Raw genomic sequence first — 21,182 nt, forward strand, 5'->3', positions numbered from 1 at the left:
AAAAATGGACTTGGAATGGAAAACATGGAATCCAAAAATGTATAATGGAGTGAAATGAACGTTTGGCCCTTGGCCACACTTCATACAAGATTAGAAAGACCCTATGAAAGAATGAAAATGGAATTCCCACACCCGATACAACCGTGATGAAGCAATGACTTGCAATTTTTCAAGGTTTTCATAATATTTCATGAAATTAAAAAGTTGTATAGACTACAATACACATGTCATTGGCCTCCGGCCTCATCTTATACATGTCAAATACATTGAAAGGAGTGCACTTATGTACACATTACATATATGGAATCAAAGAATACAAATTTTGACATATATGTCTACAAAATGACATTTTAGGCTAACATTCGCATGAAATGAAACTTAAAAGCTACACGACATCCAAAGAATGCTAGGCGTTACGAACGAAGTCTTCGTACCTGAAATATGCCCTAGTATCGTAGGGGTGAGTAACATAAAGCTACTTGTAGGAGATGAGCATGCATCGACCTAGCATTTTACAAATTTATCACCTTAAGGTGAAACATGTTAAAGGGGCTCATGCCACCTAACGTCTATGTCCAAGTGAGACTCGGGGAGCATCCTAAGCTACCTTAGAGTCTAAGCAACAAGAATCATGATATACATACGTGTATGAAATGAATCATGGTGGGGATAATCCAAAGAACACGACAAGAAGAATGCTTGAGCATAGATTAACATGAATTGCATTTTCAATACAATTGAACTAGGTCTAGAGTAATCCATACAACATGACAAAAGCATATTTGAATACAAATTAACAAGAATCACATTATCTATGTAATTCAACAACAAAAGAGCATGTTATACAATATAACAAGGTTTAAGTTCTCAAAGCCATCAACTTAGAATCTAAAACATAAAATAACAGTAGTGGTCCATGCCACCTAACGTCTATGTTATAAATGAATCAATAGGATCAATCCTAAGCTTTATTAGAACGTCAAAACACGATTTTCAATATCGATGCAATTTAATCAACATTGGAACTTCTAATACAACGCACAAAACACAATTTCGCAAAGTTAACATCCTGTAACTTAAAATGGAACGACAAATAAGAAACAACAAGTTACAACATCATCTAGTTATCAACTTGAAAATGAAATGCGAAATCAAACAAAGTGGATACTTGGACGTCACGCCGGATCAGACCGATAACATAGTTACTTTAGGGTTACTAGCCCATGGGTAACCTCCCTACGTGCGCACTAAACCATATAGAGGCACTATCCCCCGTACTAGAACCACGTCCTAGCCATAGTCAAACAACGACATCCCCAAGTTTCCAAAATCAACAAGTTGTGCAACAACGCATATATCAACAGGAATATGCAAGATAATCAACTTTCTACTAAGCACAACCAAATTTGGAAACCTATACAATACATGCTCTAAATCCACAACTAATATGATATAATGAATGTCGAATCTTTAGTGTGCGATTCGTTACACGCTATGCATGAAAGATGTTAAATACGAAATGTGCAAATCATTACACAAGGCAACAATATATTCAATAAGGAAAACATATTCTCATGAGTATAAACATAGTAACTATGTTATCCAATGCTCAAAACATAACCAAATGAATATACAACAAGTCCATGTCCAAGATTTTGATATAGAAATGACTTTCAAACACAATTAAATCCATGGCTCAATTCGATAGAATTTAATTAAATAAAAATAATTAAATTCCCTATATTCTAATTCAATTCCAAATAACCTCAAATTAATACATATTAAAGAACATGGCATGGTCATCACCTATATCCATTCTGAAACTCAATTAGGTTATTAGAACAATAAAGTAGAACTCTAATTAAATCATGCTAATTTAATTACCAAGGTTCTAAAGCAACTTCAAATGGTCCACAATTAATACATACTAGTAAACAAGTCATGACCAATACAAATATCAAGTTAACATCTTAATTAAGCTAATGGGACTACAAAATAGATTTTAATTAATTCTTTTAATTAAAATCTCTAGATTTTCAAACTTAACCAAATGCTCTCAATTTAACATATCTTAGAGAACATGCCAAGGACTAATGTAATATCACATTAAAAGCTTATTTCATGCAAGTTACACCTATGTAAATTAAACTTTCACTAAAGTTAAATATAAAATAAAGGTTGCAATTCTCATGCAATTAATCCCAATTTAATATATGTGAACAACCACATCAAAAATTAATTTTCTAGCGTGCCACAATTCAATTCCAAGTTGTATATCACCATGATGATTAAATCTTAAACATGGAATTTGATTAAATAAAAGGTTTCAAAACCTAACCGAATATTCTAAATCAAATATATGTGAAGCTATATGGCATGTAGATCAAGAATATCAAGTCGGAATTCAAATGGAGTGAATAATGCACTCGGGACAAATTAATTAATCAAATTAATTAATAATTACTAATTTTCAAAACACCTCCAATTACTTTGAAATTCAACTATGTTGAAGAGCATGCTAAGGCCTAATATAATATGCTAACACATATTAATTTCAAGCTAGTTAAGGCCATGTGAATTACTCTTTCACCTAAGATAAATATTAAATAAAATCTTTAATACTTATTCAAATGTTCCAATTTTAATAGACGACAATGAGCATATCAAGGGGCAATATAGAATCATGCTACATGTTTAAACCAAGTCATGAGCAACCGGGAAAATTAGATCCCGTACAAGAAAAATAAATAATAAAATCTCTAGATTTTATATTTAATCATGAAAACAAGTAGTATAAGCATCACAAGCATGCTATATAACAAGAATTTAAACCTAGAACATCTCCTACCTCAATTTGAGATGAAAACCTCAAAGGCCCACCGAAAAAAAAGTGTTCTGAATCCGCCGAAACTGAAGGGTTTTGTCGGGGACAACACGATCTATATGAATCCCCAAGAAGCCCCATGAAAATCCAAACTTGGCCTCAAACCCAAACTCAAAATTTGGCCAAAAATGGTTTCTAATAAGGGGTAATGGTAGAGCACGACGAGGCGAACAACAAATGCTAAGGCCGAAGAATTTCTACCAAGGAAATCAAGTGGAGGAGAAGAAAGAGAGAAGGCAACCCCTTGGACTCCCATGGCTGCCAGCCAATTGGAGGAAGAAGGTTTGAAAATTTGATTTTAAAAATTAGGGCAACCTATTTGTAGAAATCTCAAAAAGTGCCCCGAAAGGGCCCCACCGGGTCCGGAAAAGTGGATTTTGAGCAAACGCGCTCAAACGGCAAAACTCCGTGAACAAAAAAGATTTAAAATAAGAAAATATGAACAACGAAGAAATGGAGTTGAAAACTGAGTCCCAAGCAGAAAGTTATGCCCCGTACAAGTTCGGCGGCAACCGGGTCCAGAAACACTGAAACTGGAAAAAAATGACCAGAAGGAAATTTTATGAATTTACGAGTCAAGAAAACGTGAAAATGAATGCCGTACAAGGATCCAAGCTCTAGACGAGACATTTTTGCAATAACTTTCGTTAATTGCACAATGGCCCCTACCAAAAGGGTTAACTGCGAAACTACCCCAGAATGAAAATATCTTCCAAAAGATATTTTCTTAAATGCCCCTAAAATAAAATATCTTCAAAAAATATTTACAAAAAACACCCCAAGAAATGAAAAGGATTCTAAAGAATTGTGCATCCATACCCCTGTGGACACTGGGAGCAACCAGAGTACTTTCTTGAAAAATTGAAAATACGTATTTCGTGGAAACCACGCAAGATCAAGTTATATGAAGTCAAAAACTAACTCTGAGCAAGAAAAGTGAGGTTGTGTCAAAAACTGACAAACGGGGATAAGACAGAATAGGGAAAATGACGAAATAGTGCATAGTATCAAAAAAAGAAAAATGTGAAAATGACTCGGTCCTCAAAGGAAGTTGTCAATTCACGTGAAAGAGTCTCAGAAACTAATTCCGAGCTGTGATTGTATATTTTATTTCTTGATTTGTAATAATGGAAATCTCTCTCTATTAATGTATACCTAGAGTTAGGAAAACCATGTAAATATTGTGTTGTGCGTGAATGTGTATGATTGTTATCTTCTTATATGCTTGTATTGATATGGTGTGATGTGATGATATATCTCTAGAGTTGGGTGAACCATGTAAATATTATGTTGTGGGTGAAGGTATATTATGTTGTGCGTGAATGTGTATGATTGTTATTTTGATATATGCTTGTGTTGATGTGATCGATGTGATGTGATGATATTTTCGCTGTGTGTGATGAATAAAGAATTTAATTTCCAATAACAAATCGTTGAGTGGGTTCGAGGCAATTTATATATATATACCTTTGATTTAAATCTCCATACAACGTGTCTCATTTTGGACCCATATATATATATATATATATACCTTTGATTTAAATCAAAGGTATATATATATATATATATATGTATGGATGTAAAATATGTCAAATTAAGAAAGTTGAATGGCTGAATTTCCAACCTCACGTTACAAGGTCAATGCCAACTGAAGTCTAACTGACTCTCACCTCGCAAAACATGCATGACTTTTTCTTAACATAGTATACAATCTCTCCCTATAAATTACAACCTTTAACGGCCCTCAGGCACTCCTCCTCTCCTCGCCTCTTAATCAACCCCAATCTCGATCCCGATTGGACGTACATTAATTGCAGATCAATCTGAATTAATTATTTGTTTGTCATTGTCGGTAGGGATATATATATATATATATAGAGAGAGAGAGAGAGAGAGAGAGGGAGAGAGAGAGAGAGAGGGGGAGAGAGAGGAAATTAAAATGGTGATCGGGTGCTGCTGCAAGATTTGTATGCTGGCTACATGCCTGATAATAGTGCTGGTGATAATATTGCCATTTTGGCTGTTGAAGAAAGCTACTAAGGGGAAGGGGAAGGGCAAGAAACATCTCCTCTATGATTTTGACTTTGATTTCCATTCTGCAGCTGGCTCCGCCAATGAAACCTCTTTGTTTGGACCTACATCAAGGCCATTCCTGGGTTTTCCACCACCTCCTTACTAGCTAGGTACGTAAATACATACATACCCCGTACATATATATATATATATATATATATATATATATATGTAGAAGGGAAGCCGTCCAGAAGACAGGACCCTTTATTACTATTACTCAAATTTATTAATCACAATGGCTTCATGAATTAATTAAATAAGCAAAGTTATTTTTAGATTTAGAAAATATAACTAACTATGCTTTAGTTTCATTATTTTGCAGATATGCAAAGCAGATGAGCGTTCTCTCCTACTTTATGCTGCATCTTTGGCACTGTTTTGGACTTTTATGGAAATGTATTAATTATGTTTCACGTATTTTTTGTTTGTATTATTTCTGACTCAGGATAATGTAATGAACGGTTATGCTTGTATGGGCCAGTTAATTATTTTAAATTAATTTAATTAATAATTATTTATATATTACATGAGGATGGTATATATGGTAAAAATTATTGATGATGCTTTGGAGATCATTCAAATGATAAAAAGATCAAAAAATAAATAAATAAACAAATTAACTTTCTTCGTTGAATGAAAATCTTCACAAATTAAGTATTGACCTAGTTGAATAAATCTTTTGCAGTGGCAAGATGTTTTATCAAAAAATAATGTCATTATTATTATTTTTTTAACAGCCACCTAGTTATGTCCAAACTCTTAACATTTTATATTACTTAAATAAAAGCTTTTGTGATTAGTTTTTTGCCAGTTAATACTCCACCATAAATATTTGAAAAAGATATATTATTTTATGTTAGCTAATATTAATATCTATGTATATTTTTGAGATAAGTGTTATGCCGTTCTTTTTATTTATTTACATTTTTAGAAAAAGGTGTTACACTTTTCTTTTTAATTCCTTTTTGTTAATAGAATTTATTTCACATAATATATACACACACAATAAGGTCCAAACACGCCCACCAACAAATATAGCAAGACCAACAAATATATTCTTTTTTGGCCTTTATATTTGGTTTGGGATGAAATTTTAATTTCACCCCAAACCAAATATAAAATTTCACCTCAAACCAAATATAAAGGCCAAAAAAGAAAATGAAAAAATATATGAGCGTAGATAGAGACATTATATATTTAAACCCTTTGAAGTGCTAATAGTCCTCGCATTCAGCTTTATGCTACGTTTGGTGTACAGAAATGGAATGCTCATTCCAATCATTTTTTTATTTGGTATGCAATTTAAAGTGGGAATGACCATTCCTTTGGAATGAAAATTCATTCCGATGAATGAAAATCCATTCCACAACTAAACCTATGAAATGATCCTAAGTAAATTTTTTTTAAAAATCAACATCCCAAAAAACTTTCATGTTCTAAGTTCAAAAACTACCTCTAGCTACCTTCCACCACAACTACCTCCGCCTTTATTTTTTAATTTATTTATTTATTTATTTGGTACACACACACACTTGCCACCATCGAGGCTTGAACCCCTGACCTCATTTTGAGAAATAGGAGCCTGATACCACTAGGCCACTGGCTGTTGGTAACCACCTTCGCCTTTTACCACCACCACCACCACCACCGACTTCCACCACTACCATCACCTTCCGTCACCACCATACCGCCACCGCCTTTCACCACCGACATTGCCTTCCTTTATCGCAACTACTGCCACCACCATCACTGCCACCACCTTTCACTACTGCTACCTTTCACCACCGCCACCGTCTTTCTCCACCGCCACCACCTTCCACCACCACCGCCTTTTACTACCGCCACCTTCCACCATCGCCGCCACCACCTGTTGTCCAAAATATGTGGTATAATTATACCATATACTATAGTATTATTATTTAAATAATATGTAAAGATATAATGTATATATATATATAATAATAATAATAATTATTATTATTATATATATATATATAATTTCTTATAATATCTAATAAAATAAAAGTATACAAAATAAAGGAACCTAATTATAAGTCGATGTTACAATTTGATTCTATATCCTTAAGATAGATTCATCCCGCTACGGTGCTAACGGACTCAGTAGTGTCTATCTCCCAGAAAATAACGACTTTACTTTCTTTGGTAGTAGCACTGCAAACCGAAAAATTAAGCAAACCAGCTCGGTGTAGTACTCTCTCTCTGAAGAAGACTATGTAATGACCAGGTCATTTTCCTTCCTTTCCTACTTCTCAAATTTTACGGATAATTTTTTTTTGTTGATTTTTCCTTTCCGAGTTCAAGTTTTCGTCACTTTGTGTTGTTTCGAGTACTCGAGAATAGTTTTTGAGACTTTCTTTTGTATTGACAACGTCCTTGTGCGGACCACGTCATTCTCGTATTTTCATTTTTTGACATTTTTATTTTTTTCGTCTTTTCCCGGTTTCGTTTTTCTTCGCATAACCTCACTTTTTGTGCTTGGATTTAGTTCTGGCTTTGCATACATTCATAATATTTAATTTATAAAATATTTGCATTTTTACTTTTGTAGAAAAGCATGTTGGTTACTTACTTTTTCGTAAAGGGCATGAATGCATAGTTTATGAGAAACATTCTTTATTTTTAAGGTTTTAGTGTAATTAATTTTTGTCTTAAGGATCATTTTACAATTTAATTTGGAAGATATTTTTAAGAAGGACCTTTTTGCAATTTTTAGAAAGTGTGAATAGTGTCACACCTCCATTGGTCCACTTGTTGGCATTTCATTGGTTCACACTTGGGAGCCTTGGATGATGACATGTGGAGGGTGAGGATTCACCCACTTGTTGACCTAGGATGTAATGACCCGGTCATTTCCTTCTTTTGCTTTTTTCCTCAGAATTTTACAGATGAATTTTTTTCGTTGAAATTTCTTTTCTGGGTTTGATTTCTTGTCACTTAGTGTCGTCTCGGGTACTCGGAAATGGTTTCTGAGACTCTTTCTTTTGGATTGACAACTTCCTTTAAGGACCGCGTTATTTCCACATTTTTCGTTTTTCGACACTATTCACTTCTTGTCTTTTTCCCATTTGTCACTTTTTGGCACAACCTCACTTTTCGTGTTCGGATTTGATTCCGGTTTTGTATACATCCACAATATTTTAGTTCCATGCTATGTGTATTTTTACTTTCTTAGAAAAGCATGCTAAGTGTTTACTTTTCTTGTAAAGGATGTGGATGCATAACCTTTTTGTAATATTCTTAACTTATGGGGTTTTAGTGTAATTACATAAAGTAATTATTTTTCATCTTAGGTACCATTTTATAATTTAATTTAGAAGATATTTTAGAAAAGGACCTTTTTACAATTTTTGAAAAGTGTGACAAGTGTCACACTCCTATGGAACCACTTGTTGACATTTTGGTGGAACCACTTGGAAGCTTAATTAACACATGGAGGGTGGACATTCACCAATTCGTTGGCCTAGGATTGGACCACTTGTTGGCTTAGATGAGTGATAAGTGTATACTCCAAATTAAGTCTTGCAATTATTTTTGGGCCACTTTAGGATTATGGTTTTAAAGAAGGGTTTTTGTGCAATTGACCAAACTTGTGTGTGTTGACTATGGTGTAAGATCACATAGTGAGTGGAGGATTTCTATTTCCTCCACTCACTCTTCATTTCATTGTTTCATTTTCTTCCTCACCACAAACCCTAGCCACCATTAGAGAAACTTGATGCTTAGGCCTTGACTTTGATTTTTGAGAACCTTTAATTAATTTCCAAGCTTAACCTTGGGAATACTTTTTGTTCCCCTCATCCTCCTCTACATAACCCTTGAAGGGTTTCCCATTTAGTGTTGATTTGCCTTGGATTCAAGGGGAACAATTCTCTTGTGAGGTAGGGGGTGTTATAGTTTATTTTCTAAATGATTTTAATTGCTTTTGTTGTGAAATACAAGTTGTATGCATGTTTTATATCAATTTGAGAAATAAATGATTTATTGTAACTTGTATATAACTCACTTTAGACTTGATGTATGGCATGACCATGACTTGATCTTTGTTGTATATTAATTTGGGGTGATTTAAATGAGTTTTCAAATCTAGATATTTAATTAATTGAAATTGATTTAAATTCTACTAAATTGTACCTTGCTTGTATTCCCTTTTTGACTTGATATATGGCATGGCCATGACTTAGTTCTTGTTATATATTTATTTGGGATCATTTGAATAACTTTTGAAAAATTAGAGATTTAATTAATTTAATTTAATTAAAATCTACATGATGGAGTTTTGCTCATTTTGCTCTTTTGATTTGATATATGTAATAAGCATGCTATGTTGTTTAACATATATTAATTTGAGATTATTTGGAATTAATTTGAAATCTAGAGACTTTCCATGATTAGGTTGAAAATCTCTTAAAATGTAGTATGTTTAATTATCCTTATGAGCATGCTACTAACTTGATGTAGAATTAGTACTTGTGGCTCCTGAAAATGGTAATTGGACTTAGCATGATATAAAATATCATTGACTTGTAAACCTTATTTAAATATATATCTTGTGTAGGTATATAGCTTGTTAGAATATTATAATTGCTTACCTTGAAAGTTAGTTGCTAAATTGTAGCATATTTAGTACTTGTAGCTTAGGATGGTAGTATAGCTTAATTGTTGTAAGATATTTTTACTTTATGTATAAATTACATATTAAGAACATGACATGTCATATGCTATTTAGACTTGAATTCTAGGACATGGTTTGTGTGGATTCAACTTTACTTGTGCATGGAATGTGGTAACTTACATTTGAGTTTGTATAAGTTTTAAACTTCTTGCTTTTGGAAAGCTTGTGAGGACAAAATTTATTTGATGGCTAGGGTTTGGCTCTAATATGGAGATAAGAGTCTTCTAAGTCATAAGTGCGCACTATGTGATACCTTGTAGGTCGTAATTACTTGAAAATACTTGCTTGGTCTAGCGACCGAATGTCCTAGTCTTTTCGCTATTTGTTTTCGCATTTAATTTCAAGCTGTTAATCATGGATTACTTGTGTCTTAAGAATTAATGCTTACTCTGGATATTTGAATCCTATTTAGTATACTTGAACTTGTAGACTTGCTCCATGAGTTTAAATTTCATTTAGTATACTTGTGTTATGTATACTTGTGTAATCCCCAAAGAAGGACTCGAGTCAATCCAGCCCGTCGTCCCATGACTTTAGAAACAAGACCCCAATGACATCATCACATCAAGGTCACCACGAAATCCCAAGAGATGACGCCCTAACATCAATCTCAACCAACCAAACTGGAACAACCCACAATACCTAAACAAGACATAGGGATAAACAACTACTAAGTAACATAACAACAGACTGCGTACTCACACAAGTAGTAAGAATCACATAAGGCATACCAATGTATGCATCATACAATCATGCTAAGAATAACAAGCATATGTAACACGCTAAGGCAAGCAAGCATGACCATCATGCTAAGCATACAAGCGTAAATCAACATGCTAAGATGGTCAAATATATATAGTGTACTAAGTCGACAAGCATATACAGTATGCTAAGGTAAACAAGCACATATAATATGCTAATGCAAACAGGCAAATACGATGTACTCAGATAGACAAGCACATACAATATGCTAAAACCTGCAAGTATATACAATGTACAAAAGTAAACAAGTACATATATCGTGCTGATACAGTTAAAGTAAACTTCTAAATGTATATCCACATAAGCACGTAAACATGCGATCACATTCAACATGTTATCAAGAATCAAATAAAAACATAGAGCATGGCAACACAAGCATGATATGCACCCAAAACCCGTCGTCCCAAGGTTTTCGAACCTAGGAGCTTTGATACCACTTGTAACGACCCTAGATTTTTCAACGCAGTGTCCAATGATGAACCGAAGATTGACCCGATAACGGATCCAGATGTGAAAGCAAAAGAAAAAAGACAATGGCCTCTCAAGGCATAACACACCTATAAGACCCTAAGATGACCTTCCATGAGGTCACGGAACCCAAAGGAATAACCGGAAGCGAAAGCTAGAATGAAAAGGTCACTTGGTACCCTATGTCACCAATGACAACCAAAGGAGCAAGATCTAGTTCAAACTAGACCATGTGTGCCATAGAATGCCTCAAACAAGTTAAACAAGGTCCTGTAGGAATAACAAATGAAGTTAACCTATCTAGGCAACAAACCAAACAAAACCTACAAGGTAGCTCCATTTCGGTTGACCGAAATGGAGCTTTGGTCTGCCGAAATGAGCCAGGAAAAGAAGGGGAAATGAGCCTTCAGTTTGGTCGACCGAAATGACAAACCGGTCGACCGGTTTATGGGTCGAAATGAAAAATGGCTACTGGAATTGAGTTTTCACTGTTCAATTGAAATTTAAAGGGCATCGGTCTACCGAAATAAGCCACCGATCGACCGAAATAGGTCGAAAATGTGAAGAATGAACCTGCTATGCACCAAAACTGAAAAAAAGACTTTAAGTCTCATTTGCATCCCCCATGGCATGATCAATTTACATTATATGATAATGTGTGATGGTGTGAACATACACGCAAGTGTAATATGATATTTTAGACGTGCTACAACGGCCCATGGCGTTATTACATTTCATTTACAAAATTTGACACGCCAAACCTCAGAAGTTGGGAAAATTACATTTTTTAAAAAAATCTAGTGCCAAATGAGTACAAGTGCAATTGTAAACATACTTGGCCCTTGGCCTCGTGTCATACATGTTAAATGCATTACAAAAGTGTACTTATATACACATTACATATTTAAAACAAAAATACAAGTTTTGACATACAAGCTATAAATAGAATTTCATGCCAACATTTTCATGAAAATGATACTTTAAGTCTACGAAACTTCCATGGCATGGTGTGCATTCCAAATCAAGGTCCCTGTACCTGAAAAATGTCCCCTCTACGTGGGTGAGTAACATAAAGCTACTTGTAGGAGATGAGCATGCATCGACCTAGCATTTTACAATTTTATCACCTTAAGGTAAAACATGTTAAAGGGGCTCATGCCACCTAACGTCTATGTCAAAGTGAGACTCAGGGATTATCCTAAGCTACTCATGCAATTGAAATGAACAACGTCTTACAAGTATACATGCTTAAGTACACTAAGTCATGTTAAAAAAGTTATGCATTGTCTAAGCATGCATATACAAATATACAATTAACATGGAAAACTCATGAATCAAGTATACAGGTACAAGTATATTAAGCTAAATGAATTACACATAAGACAAGCATACACGACTCAAGTATACATAATGAAGTCCAATTGCACAAACCAAACATACAATGCGTAAGTGTACTAATTAGGGTTTAGATACACAACCAAGGATACAAGTTCAAGTATGGTAAATGAGATCTAAATGCAAAAAACAAGTATACAGTTTCAAGTATACTAAATAAGATCTAAATACAAGAAGCAAGTATACAGTTTCAAGTATACAAAATATAATTCAAACACCCAAAGTAAGCACCAATTCTCAAGTTACAAGTAATCCATGATTAACAACTTGAAATTAAATACAAAATCAAATAGTGGGAAAACTAGGACATGTGGTCGCTAGACCAAGCAGGTATTTTCGAGTAATTACGACCCATAATGTACCACCTAGTGCGCACTTATGACTTAGAAAACACTTGTCCACGTACTAGAGCCAAACCCTAGCTATTACATAAATTATGTTCTCACAAACTTTCCAAAGTCAATAAGTTCAAAACTTATACAAAATCAAATACAAGTTACCACATTTCATGCACAAATAAGGTTGAATCCACACAAACCATGTCCTAGAATTCAAGTCTAAATAGTATATGACATATCATGTTCTCAATATGTAATTTACATACAAAGCAAGAATATTTTACAACAATTGAGCCACATTACCATCCTAAGCCACAAGTACTAAATAAGCTCTAATTTAGTAACTAACTTCCAAGGTAAACAATTGTACTATTTTAACAAGCTATATACCTACACAAGATATATTTAAACAAGCTATTCAAGACAATGATATCACATATCATGCAAAGTCAAATTACCATCTTTAGAGGCCATAAGTACTAATTCTACAACAAGTTAGTAGCATGCTCACAAGGTAATTAAACATATTATATTTCAAGAGATTATCAACCTAATATGAAAAGTCTAGATTTCAAATCAATTCCAACTAGGCTTAAATTAATATATATTAACGGTCATAGCATGGTCTTCACATATATTATACCCAAAAGCAATTTAAGCGACTACAACACTTAAAATAAAATTAATTAAGCTAATTAATTAATTTTCCTCTAGATTTTCAAATATATCCAAATGTCCTCAATTTAATATATGTTGAAGAACTCACCAAGGCCTACTTTAATATGACATTACAAGTTGATTTCATCCTTGATACAACTATGTAAATTAATCTTTCACAAAAGATAAATATTAAATAAATTTTGCAATTCTCATTCAAATGCTCCCAATTTATTATGTGTCAACAAGTATACCAAGGCCTAAATTACTGGCATGCCATAATTTAATTTTAAGTTACACACCTTCATGAGAATTAAATCTTAAACATAGAAAATAATTAAATTAAATTCTAAAACTTGAACAAAGGCATGCTTACAAATTGTATATGCTCGTATAACAATCAATACAACATTAATATAAACTTAAGACATTCCTTACCTCATTTTGAGATGAAATCTCAAATCCCCACTGAATTAAAACCACTCCGAATCCGACGAAACTCCTCGGTTTTTGTCAGGGACAACACGATCTACATGAACCCCCAAGAAGCCCCATCAAAATCACAACTTGACTTCAAACCCGAACTCAAGAAATGGTCAGAAATGAATTCTAATAAGGGGGAAAGGTAGAGCACGTCGAGGGTAACGATAAACGTTAAGGCCTAAGAGTTTTCACTAAGGAAATCAAGTGGAGGAGAAGAAAAAATGAAGGCAGCCCCTTGGTCTCCCATGGCTACCGGCTAAGAGGGTGAAGAAGATGATGGAAATCTAACTTTTTGACTTAAGACCCCCTATTTATAGAAAATCTCAAAAAGTGCCCCAAAAGGGTCTTACCGGGTCCGGAAAAGTGGATTTTGAGCACGTTAAAAATCTGTGAACGAAAAAGATTCTAAATGAGAAAATATGAACAACAGAAGAAACGGCGTCGAAAACCGAGTCCCGAGCAGAGAGATATACCCCAAACAAGTTCAGCGGCAACCGGGTCTAGAAACCCTGAAACTGGAGAAAAATGACCAGAAGGAAATTCTATGAGTACACGACTTAATGAAATGTGAAAATGAATTCCGTACAAGGATCCAGAATCAAAACAAGGCATTTAGCAATAACTTTCATTAATTGCACAATGGCCCCTCCAAAAAGTGAAAACTGCACTAATGACCGAGAATGAAAATATCTTCCAAAAATATTTTCTTAAAAAATCCTAAAATAAAATATCTTCAAAAGATATTTATGAAAAACACCCCAAGAAAAGAAAAAGATTCTAAAGAATTGTGCATCCATGCCCCTATGGACACCGGGAGCAACCAGAGTACTTTTCTACAAAAGTAAAGATACGTATTTCATGGAAATCACTTAGGATGAAGATATTTCAAGTCAAAAACCAACTCTGAATACAAAGAGTGAGGTTTTGCCAACAAAGTGACAAACGGGGAAAAGACAAATAGGGAAGAGGACAAAATAGGGAAAGGACGAAAAATGAATAGTATCGAAAAATGAAAAATGTGAAAATGACTCCGTCCTCAAAGGAAGTTGTCAATCCAAAGAAAAGAGTCTTAGAAACCATTTTTGAGCACTCAAGACGACACTAAACGACGAGAAACCGAACTTAGAAAAGGAAATTTCAACAAAAAAAAATTCATCTGTAAAAATTCTAAGGAAAAAGGAAAGGAAAGAAATGACCGGGTCATTACACTTGTCACATGTGCATAGGATACTTGTGTTTGTGTACTTGATTTATGAGCTTTCCATATTAAATGTATACTTGAGTAGATATGCTTGGACGTTTCATAACTTGTTTTAATATGGTTTAGTATACTTGGAAATGTATGCTTGTATGTTGTATAACATTGTTTAGTAGACTTGAGCATGTATACTTGTATGCCGTTGTTCACTTTAAATTGCATGAGTAACTTAGGATGATCCCTGAGTCTCACTTTGACATAGACATTAGGTGGTATGATCTTTTTGAATTGTTTCAAGTTAATGTAAAAATCTGTGAAGAAATTGAGTCTATACATCCTCATACCCTACGAGTAAACTTGTTTACTCACCTCGAAGTTACTAGAGGTTTTGTTCAGGTACGAAGACTTGGTTCGTGATGTTCATCATTGCTTGGATGATTATAGACTTGAAGGTTTTAATTCTTGTAAAGGTTGGCTTGAAATGCCACTTGTAGCCTTATTTGTCAAGATGTGTATATTCGATTCCATACATGTAATGTGTACATGAGTACATTCTTTACAATGTATTTGACATGTATAAGATGAGGCCATAGGCCAATGGTAACTAGTTTGTATCCTATGTAACTTTCAACTTCATGAAATATTATGAAAATATTGAAAAATTACAAGTCTTTGCTTCACTATGTTTGCATCAGGTGTGGAAATTCTATTTTTATTCTTTCATAGGGTCTCATTAATCATGTATGAAGTGTGGCCAAGGGCCAAACGGTAATTTGATACCATTTCACATTTTTGGATTTCATATTTTCCATTTCAAGTCCATTTTTCCAATTTTTGGCCGTTGGGAGGTTGGATTTTGAGTCGGGCCTTCTCGGGGGCTGTGGACCATTCCCGCGCACTTGAAAACACTAATTACACTTGCGTGCGCATTCGTTTCAACCTAGAAATGCATTTAGGGCCAAATGTTTACGTGGTGCAAAGTTGCATTTTATGAGTTTTTGACCCTTTACTGATCTAGGGGCATTTTGGGCATTTCACAGTACATTTTTTTTCATTTTGTCTCATGTTTTTGGGTAGAAAACTCGATTTCGAGAGGGTTTTCCTTTTCATGTTTTTCCAAAAAAATTCATTTAATAGCCCGTTTTTGCTCTCAGTTGTGGACAGATTTTGAAAAAAATTTGTGTAGCAGCTTTTTGGACTCTCTTGATCTATGCTGATCTGGGGGGCATTTTAGGGGTTTTACAGCGTGTTTTTTTTTTGTTTTCTTCCACATTGCCGAGTAGAAAATGTGATTTTAAGGGTGGTTTCTTCTTTGTGTTTTTCCAGAAAAATTCGTTTAAGTGTCCGTTTTTAGCCTCAATTCTGGGAAAAAAATCAAAAGATGTTTTTTGTCAAAATACTATTCCTGCCCAGATTTCTTATCCGGAAAAGTTGGTTTTTTTTTTTTAAACTTTGACGTTTCATATCTTTTTCATCCCAACTCCAAATCAAGTGATTTCTGAGTCTAAATTTATTAATTTTTCCTCGTCTATCTAATGGTATGCTCATTGCATCTAGTTTTGTCTGAAAAGACCATTTTACCCCTTGTAAAGTATCCTTGCTGCACTGATTTCAATCCCAAAAGTTTGATTTTTAATGAAACTTTGGAGTTTCATATCTTCTTCATTTGGACTCCGAATCAAGTGATTCTTGGGTCTAACTTGATTAATTTTTCGCTGCCTTTCCAGTGATGTACTCGGTAGCACCCAATTTTATATTTTCAAAAATAACTATTTTGCCCTTGGGGGCTTGTTTGGTCTTTTTTTTATCATTCATTTCTGTATTATTTTCGTTGAGATCCGTGGCCTCATAGAAGGTCACTCTGGCTTCTTAGAGATACATTGCATCTCCAGGGTCTTGTTTTTCTGTTTTCGCTTCCACATTTGGATCCGTTATCGGGTTAATCTTCAGTTCATCACAAGACGCGCTGGCTTGAAAAACCAGGGCCGTTACATCAGATTGGTGCACTTATTGGCTTGGATGATTGACAAGTGTAGGCTTAAGATTAAGCCTACAATGGACACTTAGATTAGTGACAAGTGTAGGCTCTAAATTTGGTCTTGCATTAATGTGTGTATAAGAGGTGGTGTAAGAGCACATAGTAAGTGGAGGATTACACAAAATAAACTTGATGCTATTTCATTTTAAAATATTTATTTCTTTCCTCTCAAACCCTAAACCTTAGCCACCATTGAAGAAACCTTAACCTAGGCTTAAAACCTTAGTTTTGATCTCTTTCCACTCTCATTTGACCTTAAGCTTGGAATAGAAAAGCTTTGCCTCACCTCCCTCTACAAAACCCTTGAAGGAAATCTAGAAATTTCTTTGTTTCCCTTGGATTCAAGAGGAACAATCTTCTTGTGAGGTAGGGGATGATTTATGTTTATAAGCTATGCATTTATAAAAATTGTTTGTAGTGGTACCTTGTATGAAATTAATTTAAAGCATGATATTGTTAAAGGCCATGATTTGATCTATAGCTTGTATTAATTTAAAGTCATTTAGTGTTGTTTTGAAACCTAGAGAAATTCATTAATTAATTTAATTAATTTATATATATATGTTCCTTTGATTTAAATTAAGTTTTGACTTGATATATGTAATGGCCATGATATGTTCTTTTAACATATATTAAATTGGAAGCATTTTAAGTTATTTTAGGATCTAGTGATTTAATTATTTCATTTTAATTAAATTCTATTTGATAGTTCCACTTATATGATTATGTTTTTAACATGATATTAAATTAGGCCTTAACATATTCTTTAACATATAGAAATTTGAGAATATTTGGATGAGTTTTGAAATATTTAATTAATTATTTTCTTTGTATGAAATTTAATTCACATGGCTGTATCTAGAGAGGAATTAACTTGTGACATGATATTAAATTAGGCCTTGACATGTTTTTATCATATATTAATTTGAGAATATTTGGATGAGTTTTAAAATCTAGAGATTTTAATTAAATGAATTAATTAAAATCTTTTTAATGGTTCCACTTATTTAATTATGTTTTTAAGTTGATATATGTAATGACCACGTTATTTTCTTTAACATATATTAAATTGAGAATATTTAGAGTTGTTTTAAATCTAGAGATTTAATTATTTTATTTTAATTAAATTCTATTTAGTTGTTCCAATGACTAATTAGGCTATTGATTTGATATATATAATGACCATGATATAATCTTTGACATATATTAATTAGAGAATATTTGCATGAGATTTGAAATTTAGAGAAATTAATTAATTAATTTTCATTTTTGTTACATTAATAATTTAATCATATGTTAGATGTTGATTATATGTTTAAATCATGATTTTGGACTTATATTATATTCATAAGATTATGTTTTCAATATTGAATAATATTATTATAACGTTAAATGTCATTTTAGACTTGAAACTCTATGACATGGTTCGTGTAGTTTCTATACTTTATTTAATTTTGCATAAGTTTTGGACTTATTTTGGAAACACTTGGGACATCACATAATTTGACACGGCTAGGGCAAGGTCCTAGTACGGGGGATAATAGTTCCTTCTACAAATATAGTGCACACTTGGGTTGTTCCCGTGGGTTAGTAGCCCGAATAACTAATGACATCTAGTGCGCACTTGGGTTGTTCCCGTGGGTTAGTAGCCCAATGAACTGCTACGTCTTGATTCTATTCCAGGATTCGATGTCCTAGATATTCCGCTATTTGATTTCTCATTTAATTCCAAGTTGACAACTAATGCTTAATTGTGACTTGTGATTTTAGTTTATAAAGTTCTAAAATTTGTTTAAAGACTTGTGTATTTTGTATTTCATTTCAACCATTTAAGTAGTTGAGAAGATCCCTTAGTTCACTTTAGAACATAAACGCTAGGTGGCATGAACCACTCTAATTGATTTCGCATTTTAGATTTCAAGTTGATTACTTTGATAATATATATCTTGTTGCGTTGTGTCATATATTCTCATATTGTCTATTTGCATAAATATTGTAATTTGTGCTACAACTATTTTAAGGTAGCTTAGGATGCTCCTTTAGTATCACATTTGATATAGATGTTTGGTGGCATAAACCACAAGGATTAAATTATTTTAACTTGCAAAACTTGTAAAAACTTAAGTTATACGCATATCTATTTCTTACGAGTAATGTAAGTTACTCACCCTGTTGAATACGATTTGTTTCAGATAAGGGGATGTTATTTTAGGATGCATTACATCCCTAGAGCAATTAGGTTGCTTAGAATATTTTGTAGTGCTTCACTCATGTACTTGTTAGCATGAAATGCTTTACTTTTGGTTTAATATGTCAAAACATGTATCATTTGTTTTAAACATGTAATGTGCACATAAGTGCAACTTTTGGGATGTATTTGACATGTATGTAATGAGGCTAAGGGCCAAGTTCATTTTATTTATCTTCTAAGTACTTTTCTTTTCAAGTGATTTTATTGAAAAATGGAAAAGTGGAAGCTTTAGCATGTCTTCTTTTGCATGGGGTGTGGAAAGTGTGCTAAAGCACATTCATTAGGTCTCTTTAAATATGCATGAAGTATGGCCAAGATCCAAACAATATTTTGAACCCATTTGATAATTTTTAGTTTCAAGTTTTCTTTTAAAAGTCAATTTTAGGCAAATATGAGGTTCGGATAGGTCGTATTTTACATCGGGTGTATTTTGAGGTCGCGGACCATCCTAGCGCGTCTTAGTACTCGTTTTACATTTGCGTACACGTTCACTTTGGCACACAACAACTCATTTCATGAAATGAGCATCCTTTGGACTTATTTTCTATTTCTTTTGCAAAATCTGATCTAAGGGCATTTTGGGGCTTTTGCTTTGAAAAATAAATTCCGGTCTTGACATGGTCACATAGAAAATGTCATTTTAAGGGGGGTTTCTTCTTTGTGTCTTTATAAATAATAAAAAAATATATTTTAATGCCAAGAACAGCTCGCAGATTTGAAAAATCTGGTGCGCACACTTTTTCAAGTGTTTTTTTTTTTTTTAAAAAAAAAAGTTCTGATTTAAGAGGCATTTTGGGTATTTAAATTGAAAATTAAAAACCTATCTTGACATGGTCATGTAGAAAACATGATTTTGGGGGGGTGGGGGGGGGGGGGGGGTTGGAGGTTACTTCACAGCACTTATCCAAAAAATGTCATTTAAGCATTTCAATTCTAAAAATCTGTGCAGGCCCTGTGGTCTGTCAGGGGTCTAATTTTATGAAACTTTGAAGTTTCATATCTTCTTCGTCTGGACTCTGAATCAAGTGATTTTTGGATCTAAGTTTATTAATTTTTCCTTATCTATCTAATGGTATGCACGGTTGAATCCAATTCTATTTGAAAAGACCATTTTACCCCATGTCAAATACCTTTGCCGCACTGATTTGAAACCCAAAAGTCTAATTTTATGAAACTTTGGAGTTTCATATCTTCTTCATCCGAACTCCGAATAAAGTGATTTTTTTATCTAAGTTTATTATTTTTTTACTGTCTATCAAAGGGTATACACGGTTGCATCTGAATTTGTATGGAAAGACCATTTTACTCTTTGTCAAGTACCCTCGCCAATTGAAATCTTTCGCTTTCGCACTTTGTCTCTTTGAGTTCCGTAGCTTCGTGGGAAGTTACTTTTGTGTCTTAGGGATGACGCGCATCCCTAGAGATCTTGGTTTTATCTTTTGTTCCTTCATTCTTGGTGAAATGACAGTGTTACCCTCGGACCATTTTCTTATAGGGCTTTGAAACCCTTGCTTCCGTCTTGCTTTCATTGAGTGTAGGGACCCCTAGGAAGGTTATTTTTGTGTCTTAGAGATGACGTATATCTCAAAAAACCATGTTTTTTATATTGCTTTCGTATTTCGGATCCGTTTCGGGTCAACTTACGGGTCATCATAGGACGCACCAGATTTGTAAAACCAAGACTATCAAAGACTCGAACTCGGACTAACTAAGCCTTAAACCCACAGACTAAATTCTATGTATGTAAGAAGAGAGAAGGAAAAAGAGAATTTAGAATGGGTGCAACCTTTTTAGAAAAAAAAATTGAAAATTTGTTTTTTAAATTAAATATAAATACTAGAAACTGGTTTTAATTTAAATTCAACCCAACCAATTTAAATAAACCCAGCCCAAAAATTTAATTAGGCCCAAATTCCATTTAATAAAAAATTAACCGGATTTC

The 21,182-nt window shown here is 33.6% G+C and overlaps 1 long non-coding RNA gene across 1 annotated transcript; it reads left to right on the forward strand.

The window, feature by feature from the left end:
* Nucleotides 1–4,555: 4,555 nt before the first annotated feature.
* LOC132272355 (uncharacterized) lies at nt 4,556–5,430 on the forward strand. Its single transcript, XR_009470041.1, has 2 exons — nt 4,556–5,067; nt 5,280–5,430. It is a non-coding gene; the product is annotated as an uncharacterized LOC132272355 (long non-coding RNA).
* Nucleotides 5,431–21,182: the final 15,752 nt, after the last annotated feature.

The sequence above is a fragment of the Cornus florida genome, unplaced genomic scaffold (genome assembly GCF_030987335.1).
Source record: "Cornus florida cultivar Cherokee Brave unplaced genomic scaffold, ASM3098733v1 CherokeeBrave_3.0.0_Hap2_Chr09, whole genome shotgun sequence".
In the NCBI taxonomy this organism is placed as follows: domain Eukaryota; kingdom Viridiplantae; phylum Streptophyta; class Magnoliopsida; order Cornales; family Cornaceae; genus Cornus; species Cornus florida.